Raw genomic sequence first — 11,172 nt, forward strand, 5'->3', positions numbered from 1 at the left:
CATCTGTCAGGGGTGATTTGAATGCAATATTCCTGCTTCTTGGCAGGGGGTTGGACTGGATGGCCCATGAGGTCTCTTCCAACTCTTTGATTCTATGATTCTATGATTTCCATATCTTATTTAGGCTCAAGGAGGGAACTTCAGAAGTAATTCTTTCTAGTCTACATAACATTTCTGTTGCAATCCATTCCATGGCTTAGCAGGAATATATGTATTCAATTAATTAAGATTCACCCCATGATGGTTCCAGAATCCAGATATAGCAAGTCTCTGCTGTAGCTCATTGGATTCATTTATATGATTCTCAATATTAAGAATATTAAAATATGTAAATGAAAACTTAATGCAGATTTATTAAAATAGCCAATCTATGTGGAAAAGGAAATGAATTGGTCTGATGGGTGAGTATATGCACAAATTACATGTACAGCAATTAGATCCAAGTTGCTCAGCAGTGTTCACAAATACATTTATGCCGTTCCTTTGGTCTTCTCTATATTGATTTCCATTCACCAACTCTCTTCTCCAACTTCAAATGCTCATACCACAATTACAAAAATTGAAATTGGGAACGTACACGATTTTGTCTATTTTGACCCTTACTGACAAGAGACTAGGACTATTCAGACTGAGACTCCATTTTAGAAGTCAGTGTTGTGTTGTGTTTAGTATTGTATATTCAGATGTGTTTAGGTTGTGTTTGTTATGTATTAGACATGAGACTAATGCATAATTAACTGCTTGAGTTATGCTTTAGGTAACACAGAAAGAAGACTGCAAGTGAACACCTTGGAGAACTTACTGCTTAAACTTTCAACTCATAAGGAATGTACCTGTATGTTGAATACATGAAGTTTGTAAGTAAACCAACTATGTTATTTTTAATCAAGACTACTTATTTTTGTCTCTTGAGAGAATGATGTAAAACCAAATATATTTTGTGGGAGAGTAGATGTTTTTGGGCAACTGAAATAACACTTCTGAAGATTTGCTATATATTTTGTACATTGGCATAATCTTTGTTCCTAACAGTTCAAGAGATAACCAGTCTAACAACCAAGGGCCCTTCCACACAGCCATATTACCCAGAATATCAAGGCAGAAAAATCCCATAATATCTGCTTTGAACTGGGTTATCTGAGTCCATACAGCCATGTATCTCAGATCAAAGCCGAAATGTGGAATTTTGTTCAGCTGTGTGGAAGGGGCCTGAGAAATCTACTGAATACTAGTGGATAATATGCCACTAGAGAGAAGATTCACTCAAATGAGTTTTTGACTCTTCTCTGGAAGAGCATACTTTTACACAAGGTTATGGTTTTCCAAAAGTTGTGAATGCCAATTAATCTCCAAAGGTTGTGCTTCCAAAGCTTTGGAGATTCTGGTTTTCAAAAAGATTATGATCTCAAAGGTCAGCCTTTTCCAAAAGTTTGGGGACAGAAGTACTGGGTCTGATGTGGACAAGTCCACTGTTCACATGGGCCACTTCTGCCATTCCCTTTTTCTGCACCCATTAGCACAAGGAATGATGGACCAATTGAGCACATGTCACCATCAATGCTGCAGATGGCTGCAAAGCTCCTTGACTGCTCTTGGCCACAATAAGAAGCCCACAATAAGCAGCCACTGTAGATGCGTCCCACATTGGCTCTTGGATCCCAATCTCTAAAGATAACAAGGGCCTACAATATATACTGTATTTGATAATGTATTCTATTGTCATGCAAGCCCTAACATCAGAATATTGTTCCCAATGTTTACTTTGAATTGCAGTTTGAACCCATTGGTTTAGATTCTACCCGTACTCACCGATGTAGCAGATAGCAAGCTTGTTCCATGCATTCCCATTTTCCTGATTTAGCAGTATAGTTCCAATTAACTGTGTGTCTTTCTACTTTTTCAGTGAGTTTTAAAATGTACCAGTTTTTCTCCTCTTTTTCCTACTTATCCCCTTTGTCCTCATCGTATCTCAACTTAATTCAACATGTGTGCTGTCGCATGCTGGGCCTGTGCATTAGACTGTAGACAGGACATAAATTCTGTGTGCCCAACAGGACGCCGGGGCTGCCTCAGATTAAAGGCCCTTGGACCTCCCCAAAACAAAGTTCTGTAGAGGCTTAAAGTAAGTCCAACAAAGTTCTTTATTGATGAAAAACAAACAGGTACTTTAAAGCTTTCTTGTTCACTGGGAACAGGCACTATCTTCATAACTATATATTAACTAATGGGGAAATCCTTAACTTCCAATCTGGGCAGTCTGTACTTGCCTCTGTTGGCGTGGAGCCCCTGCACCTGGTACCAACTGCATCTGGCTTCTGCGAGTGACCCTTACCAAGCAGAGCTTTGTAGACTTCCAGGGGAAAAGAAGGAATTCAGGTTGCTGTGATGGCTGGCTGAAGTCCCTCAGCAAAGGAGCTGTAAGGCTGTAAAATCCTCAGCCAAGCTGTGGGGCCTTTTCTCCCCGGCCAAGCCACAGAAGACGAAGCTTTCTACAGGAGCTCTTGGTTTTATGTCCTGTGTGAAAGACTTCTATGTAAGAACTGACTCAAAAAGGCTCCTATTCCCTCCAAAACTCAAAAAGGGGTGGGACCAGGGAACCTAACTATAATTGACAGGTGGCTTGCCCTATGATTGCAGCCAAAAGAAGCCACCTATCTGCAGAGTCCCTGAAACTTAGGACTATAACAAACATTAAATGCAAAGCAAACAAAATTGGAGCTTCCGGTACAGCTGTACCAGCACAACATGCAAATGTGATTTGTATTCAATTTAATTCAGTAGTAGGCTCAGGCAAAAGCAAACAGTTGCAGTTTTTCCTAGTTTGTGTGTTTTTCCTCATCTTGCCCACACTCTGATGTGGCTTTCACTTTTCACCTGTGAAATGTTGGAGGCTAGGTTGTCTGATCTTTTGCTTGACATCTATTTAGATATTTGAAGATCACTATCACATCTTCTCCCAATCATCCCCAGGCTAAATGTACCCAACTCCCTTGACTCTTCATTGTAGAGCTTAATTCCTAGATCTTTTATGATCTTGATCACCTCCCCTGTACAGGTTCAAGGATGTCAGCATTTTTGTTAAGCTATCATTCCCAGAGGTAGACAGAAGGATCAGGAGGTTTAGATAATCAGCAATGTGACATGAGTGTTTGGAAAGGTTAATTCCTCCCATAATCTAAATTTAAGATACCACATTTGCAGTGAATATTGAATTAGGGAAAGATGCAGTACAGCTACAAGTTCAAGTACAAATACGAATACAAATACATACTAATACACACTCCGGCAAGCTCAAAGTTTTACTGTGGAGATCAGTTAAAATTGTGTGCATTCCAGCTTTTAAGTCCCTCATTCCTCTGTCTTTGGGGACTATTCAGAACGCACCAAAAACAAATTTACTTCTTTTCTCTTCAAATATTTGCAGGTCACCTTTCAGCTTGCCAGAAGTATTGAAACTCCCCTCGCACACTCATGTCTGTGCTTTCCCCCGCCCCAGCCTCATCATCTATCACGTTGTTCGTTTGGAGATGTCAGAAAGGCAAGAACCAAAGTGGGAGATACAGAAAATGAGTGGCAGAGCAAAGAGAAATAGGCCCCTAAAGGAAAAGTTGGTGGTTTGAAAGCAGAAATAGAAATTTTGAGAGAGATAAGGGCCCTGAAATAGAAATAAATCAACAGAGAATCAAGTCCACCACAAAGCACAGGAATTGACAAAAAGAGCAAGAAAATTTTAAAGGGAGAGAGAGAAAAATCTGAGGATAAAGGGTAAAGAATGCATTTTCACCAACAGATGAAACATTAAACAAATTGGTCCTTCAGTTAAGTCAGCAGGAACCCGTGTTTCCTTTGTTTACTTGGAGAACATTTCCCTCTGTGAATAATGGGATGCTTTTATACTGTGCTTTCTCATGAATGATACCAGAACTATCCAGCCCATTTCTCTTCCTCAGATTGGAAAATGGAAGAAATAAATTGTTGGATAAAGGAGATGGCAAATGGGGAAGTTCTCAAACTGGTTTGAAACCCACAAAGGACAGGAGGGAGTTGGGACAAAGGATGAGTCAGGACAAACATACAACACCTGTCATGAATCAGCAATACATACAGCTCAAAATGTATGCAAAGTAATCTTAATGGAAGGTCTACAATGGTATATTACTTTGACCCTCCATCATAACTCCTGAAGTGTGAGATTTATCTATTTATAAAATATGTTATTGAATCTTCCTGATCTATTAGATCAGAATGGAGAACCTCTAACCCCAGGATGACACACAGTCACCCAGAGCTGTTTCCTTGACCCATAGGTTCAATTGTTTTAACTTTTTCTCCAGAAGGTGTGGTGCAATTTTGCCATGCTTCCCTCCTGGGATATGGGAGGTATGGGGGTGAGAGTGCCTCCCAGACTATACCTATCCCTGCCCTAGATAGAACAAGTACCAGTATACTAACCAGGTCATGTTGTTGTTCATTCATTCAGTCATCTCCGACTCTTCGTGACCTCATGGACCAGCCCACGCCAGAGCTCCCTGTCGGCCGTCACCACCCCCAGCTCCTTCAAGGTCAGTCCAGTCACTTCAAGGATGCCATCCATCCATCTTGCCCTTGGTCGGCCCCTCTTCCTTTTTCCTTCTACTTTCCCCAGCATAATTGTCTTCTCTAGGCTTTCCTGTCTCCTCATGATGTGGCCAAAGTACTTCAGCTTTGTCTGTAGTATCCTTCCCTCCAGTGAGTAGTCGGGCTTTATTTCCTGGAGGATGGACTGGTTGGATCTTCTCGCAGTCCAAGGCACTCTCAGAACTTTCCTCCAACACCACAGCTCAAAAACATTGATCTTCCTTCGCTCAGCCTTCCCTAAGGTCCAGCTCTCACATCCGTAGGTTACTACAGGGAATACCATGGCTTTGACGAGGCGGATCTTTGTTGCCAGTGTGATGTCTCTACTCTTTACTATTTTATCGAGATTGGACATTGCTCTCCTCCCAAGAAGTAAGTGTCTTCTGATTTCCTGGCCACAGTCTGCGTCTGCAGTAATCTTTGCACCTAGAACCAGGTCATAAACCAGGTCATAAAACAACATAAAACAACTTTCTAATTGCTGGGTAGAAGGTAATAAATGCCTAAAATATTTGGAGTACTAGTCCCGGAATCCCCTAACCATTCTGGAATTTGCAATCCAAAGCCTTAAAAACAAACACACCACTATACAAACAAACACCCAGACTTTAAACAACAATAAACAAACAAACACTCAGCTTTTTAATACACTCCAACAGGGTCAGTGCTCCTCCCAAGAAGAACTCACCTCCTGCTTCCTCTTCAGCTGTTGTCCCTCTACTACTGGCTCCACCTCCTTGTAAAACATGAGGAAGAGGGATACATGAACCTCTGCACCTCCATTTTTAGGGGAGAGCAAGTTTCAACAGTGATTGGTCATCTTCTTGAGAAACCCACATTTGCTGGCAGATGGTATTGAACAGGGATGTAAAAAACAGTTGGAGATTTCCATAACTTTCTAGGGGGGGGGGGGGATCAGTAGTTACCACAAGGTTTTTTGACCCAAGTGCAAGAATGAAAAAAATTATTAGCAGCAACAACAGCAAAAAGAAAGAAAAAACAAAAAATGATTTTCTGCAAAAAACAAACAAACATGCATTTTGCACACACATACACACACAAACCTTTCGACATATTATTTTTGCCAATCTCTCAAAAATGTTTAAAAAACTATAATTTCAGCAGAAAGTGATAAACATATAGTTTTTGAAAATTAGGGGACATTGAGATACCTATGCAATAAAAATGGAGATGGAAGAAATAAGGATAACATGTTTGCCCCCTGTCGCTTGTGTATTTAGCTCACTTTAAGAGTTCAGAAAGGCAGGTGAAAATGCACTGAGAAGTGGCAACAAGGTGAATTATTCTAGTGTTTATTTCTTAATCTTCCTTGCAGTTCATGGCTTACAGCCAGAGATCATTTGTAGGGAAGCTGGGAGATCATCAGCCACAGTGGGAGGGATGAGAAAAAATAATAACTTATCCTGTTAATAGTATGCCACTGTTTTCTTTTAGAGGCTAAAGGTCATGGAAAGTATCCTTGGAGTCCAAAAAGTCACTGCTGGTACAAGGACAATTGAAGTCATGAATAGTGACCTTGTGTGACAATATGGTTGTGCATTTTGCTGTTCCACAAAAGACTTCCACTTTATAATAAAAAAGAAATAGGATTATATAAGAGATTCTTCCTACTTCTAGTGAGAAATCTCACTTCATTAACTCAAATATAGCTGTTCAGCGGTCAATAGGTTGCCCCATGACACTCCAGTTGAGTGGTTCACACCATTTTGTTCTGTTTCTGATTCAATCATTGGTTAGTAATGTGAATTATATCCTCAGCTAACTAGAAACCTATTGAACACCAAGATAAGATTTACAGGTTTTAACACCGGAGAATGGGAAAGCTCAGGTGTGAATCTAGGTCAACAGAAGTTCTAAAAGACCTAATTAAAGAAGAAAGCAATGTGATTCTTTGGGTCGCGGGAAGATGGAACTCCATTAAATACCATTCCTACCCTCAAGATGTAAGGAGGTGGCAGATATTTGGTTTATCACTGAATTTTTATTGGTGTGTACATACAACTTTCTTGTTGCTCCAACCACTTGGTGTTCCTCCCTAAATCCCTGAATTGTCATGCTTCCCATTCCCAGATTCAGATTATTGTTCCTCCTTCAAACACCTTCATAACATTGTCATCCCATATCTTCACATTTACACCCTGATATGTCTCCAACCTGAGATCATTCCCTTACCAAAGATAACACTTTCAATTGTTCAAAAGTCTTCTCTTCCCTGAAAAATTGTAACCCTTTTTTTCACTGCATGCATGGATCTGTCTCCCAAAACATGCAAGTGATATCACTTCTGATGCTTCCTTGAAATTCATGCTGAGAATGGACATTTGGCTCATGTCTCTAGTTCAGGGGTCCTCAAACTTTTTAAACAGAGGGCCAGGTCACAGTCCCTCAAAGTCATGGAGGGCCAGATTAAAATTTGAAAGAGTCTAGTTTAAAGTAACTACTGAAATGATGTATGCAACTAAACCTAAGGACATGAAGCTGGAAAGAAGCACATCATTTCCATTTTGCTCTCTTCTCTTTGCTCTTTCCAGGATTATATTATAAGGATATTGGGACACTGACCCATATTTATGGACAACAAAAGAGATTTACAGTTAGGTAAAGTTAGGTAAAGTTACCTAAAATGTGGTATAAACATCAAGAACTGGGAAGCCCTGACGCTCAAGCCTTGTACCCGGAGGTCTGCTTTTACCAATGGTGCTATGGGTTTTGAAGGGGGCAAAAAGGAGAAATGGCGCAAGAGAAAGGTGCATCAAGCAAACTCTTTTTGGGACCACCTTCCATCTTGAAACCTAAGTTCTTCATGTGAAAGACCATATGGATCCAGAATACATCTTCATGGTCATTTAACACCCCACTGCCAAGACAATCATACTTGGCCATGAGTGATCACTTATGATTTTATGACTAAACTAGCTGTCCTCTGCCACACGTTGCTGTGCCCCAGTCTGGTGATCTGGAAAATAATGAGAAAGTATTCGTTTCTAATATATGTAAATTTTTTATGCTTGTGGGTAAACAGTATTGCTTACTGTTTCTTTGTCAGTGTTGATGTGGAGATTGTCTGGTTTTGCTTATTCTGGAAGATGCAATGTATAATTGTCCTTTCTATCTATGATACTGTATCTCTGTGTGTGTGTGTGAATCATATAGATCTATATCTATGTCTGCATGGCTCTTTGTCAGGAGGGCTTTGATTACGTTTTCTTGCCCTGGTGAAGGGAGTTGGACTGGATGGCCTTAAGTATGGGGGTTCTGCGTGGGAAGTTTGCCCCAGTTCTGTTGTTGGTGGGGTTCAGAATGCTCTTTGATTGTAGGTGAACTGTAAATCCCAGTAACTACAACTCCGAAATGTCAAGGTCTATTTCCCCAAAACTCCATCTGTGTTTATATTTGGGCATATGGAGTATTTGTGCCAAGTTTGGTCCAAATCCATCATTGTTTGAGTCCACAGTGCTCTCTGGATGTAGGTGAACTACAACTCCCAAACTCAAGGTCAATGCCCACCAAATCCTTCTAGTATTTTCTGTTGGTCATGGGAGTCCTGTGTGCCACGTTTGGTTCAATGCCATAATTGGTGGAGTTCAGAATGCTCTTTGATTGTAGGTGAAGTATAAATCCCAGCAACTACAACTCCCAAATGACAAAATCTTTTTTTTAATGAAGGACATACATTGGGTTGTTAGGTGTATGCTGTTCAATTTTGGTGTCAATTGGCCCACTGGTTTTTGAGTTCTGTGAATATCACAAACGAACATAACATTTTTATTTATGTATTGTCGAAGGCTTTCATGGCCGGGATCACTGGGTTGTTGTAGGTTTTTCCGGGCTACATGGCCATGTTCTGGAGGCAATTTTTCTCCTGATGTTTCGCCTGCATCTATGGCAAGCATCCTCAAAGGTGGTGAGGTCTGTTGGAAGTAGGAAAAATGGGTTTATATATCTGTGGAATGACCAGGGTAATTCAATGGCTTGGAAGCGCCTGGGGGGAATCTCTTGTTGAGAGTGATTTTATGTGCCTGTTTGTTTCCCCTCTGTTGTTTTGCTGTTGTAATTTTTGAGTTTTTTAATACTGGTAGCCAGATTTTGTTCATCTTATTTTTATTTATATAGATAAAGTGCCATAAATACCATATTGAAGAGGGGACAAGCTTGTCTTCTACTGCTCTAAAAATCAGGACATTGAGCAATGAATTCAAATTGCAGGAAAAGAGATCACAAATAAACATTAGGAAAAACCTGCTGATAATAAAAGCTCAATGATAGAATATGCTGCCTTAGGGTGTGGTGGAGTCTCTCTGGAGATTTTCGAACAGAGGCTAGATGGCCCTCTATGCTTTGTGTATTTCTGCATTACAGCATTGGGTTTGACTGGATGGCCCCAGTGAACTCTTCCAATTCTATGATTCTATCTTTAAAATGGTGAGATAGCTGTTATTGCATCTATTCCCATTCCCAGAACCAGAGTTTTGGAGAGTTGCAGCCCCTCCTGCGAGAGCTATGTCCATTTTTAAGAGTTCAAAGTCTGCCCTGTAAATCTCTCTCTTTTAATGTTTTCATTCATTTATCAGATATTATAAAAAGCACTTTTCACCTTCTGTTCTGGCAACTGCGACTGTGATTTAGGGAGCCCTTTAAAAGCTCTGGTCTCTATTATGTTTTACTGCATTGGTAAATGGGGTTTGTTTAATCACATATTGAGTGTAAAAATGCTTTGGTGTTGATAAAATCCAGGCAGACAGGTGGACAGTAAATTTTGTGCCTTTAATAGGATGATATCAGGGGGAAAGAGCCAGAGAACAATGTCTTCTTATTACTCAATATGCTGAAATAGCTTTAATTCGTCGGAGCAGAGGTTTTGCAGCTGTGCTCCAGGGAACATTGAAGTTTTTTAGCAGCTCTGCAAAAATCCCTTGCTGAACAGCTTTCAGGAACAGTGGACAAACGTACCCAAAAGACAGCTTACCCAACACAACAAATCTCTGTTGTGAACCGAAGTTGACTTCGACATGAGTAGTGACTTCTGTGAGCCAGTATGGTGTAGTGGATTGAGCAATGGGTTCTTGTGGGTTTTTTCAGGCTATATGGCCATGTTCTAGAGGCATTTTTCCTGACATTTCGCCTGCATCTATGGCAAGCATCTATGGCAAGCATTGGATGCTTGCCATAGATGCAGGCGAAACATCAGGAAAAATGCCTCTAGAACATGGCCATATAGCCTGAAAAAACCCACAAGAACCTAGTGATTCCAGCCATGAAAGCCTTCGACAATAGATTGAGCAATGGTTTTTATTCTGCAATAAACCATGAAAATCCACTGTAACACACTCTATAAAAACTTCAGAAAATTATATAATAATAATAATAATAATAATAATAATAATAATACTAAATAGGAAGTCAGAAGACATTTACTTATTGAGAGGAGAGCAATGACCAACCTCAATAAAATAGTGAAGAGTAGGGCCATCCACTCCAACCCCCTACAAAGAAGCAGGAAAATCACATTCAAAGCATCACCTCTGTTTACATTCTCCAAAGAAGGAGCCCCCACCACACTCTGGGGCAGAGAGTTCCACTGCTGAACAGCATCATGGGAGTTATAGTTTGAACAGAATCATGGGAGTTATAGTTTGAGTTTTAGTTATAGCTGAACAGAATCATGAGAGTTATAGTTTGAGTTATAGTTTGAAAGATCTTTGGTCTTCTATGCCAAAGAATACCAGTGGCTCAGTCAAATGACAAACCCCAGGATTCCATAGCTTTGAGCTAGGATAGTTAACATGATGTCAAACCACAAACAATTTTATTGATTAGTCAGTTGGCCTTATCAAAAACAGACAGTGCAAACACAACATACAACATACATCTAGTCCCCTTAAAATAAAATACAAATATACAGGTATTTATCAGCTTGAAACCAGTGTATCTTGGTCACAGATATATGCATCAACTATCCTTGTCTCCCCTACACTGCACCCCAATCTGATCTATGTACTCCATCAAATCGCATCAATTCTACAAGGGTGTCAAACCCATTTCCACAAAAGACCATGTTGGGTATATGGTTGCCTTCAAAGGGCTAGTTGTAATTGTAATGTAGCTATGGCATTGGAAGCTTCAAAGCCCTACTCCTTTGTATGCTCTAGAATCATAGAATCATAGAATCAAAGAGTTGGAAGAGACCTCATGGGCCATCCAGTCCAACCCCCTGCCAAGAAGCAGGAATATTGCATTCAAATCACCCCTGACAGATGGCCATCCAGCCTCTGTTTAAAAGCTTCCAAAGAAGGAGCCTCCACCACACTCCGGGGCAGAGAGTTCCACTGCTGAACAGCTCTCACAGTCAGGAAGTTCTTCCTCATGTTCAGGTGGAATCTCCTCTCTTGTAGTTTGAAGCCATTGTTTCACGTCCTAGTCACCAGGGAAGCAGAAAACAAGCTTGCTCCCTCCTCCCTGTGGCTTCCTCTCACATATTTATACATGGCTATCATATCTCCTCTCAGCCTTCTCTTCTTCAGGCTAAACATGCCG

At 40.5% G+C, this 11,172-nt stretch overlaps 1 long non-coding RNA gene across 1 annotated transcript in view; it reads right to left on the reverse strand.

Moving 5' to 3' along the window:
* LOC137097056 (uncharacterized) overlaps positions 1–9,657 on the reverse strand; it is a 55,987-nt gene extending 46,330 nt beyond the window's left edge. The window contains exon 1 of the long non-coding RNA XR_010909944.1: positions 9,605–9,657. This is a non-coding gene — a long non-coding RNA (uncharacterized lncRNA). The remainder of the gene's footprint in view (positions 1–9,604) is intronic.
* Between the last annotated feature and the right edge of the window lie 1,515 nt (positions 9,658–11,172).

This window comes from Anolis sagrei, chromosome 5 (genome assembly GCF_037176765.1).
Source record: "Anolis sagrei isolate rAnoSag1 chromosome 5, rAnoSag1.mat, whole genome shotgun sequence".
Lineage (NCBI taxonomy): Eukaryota > Metazoa > Chordata > Lepidosauria > Squamata > Dactyloidae > Anolis > Anolis sagrei.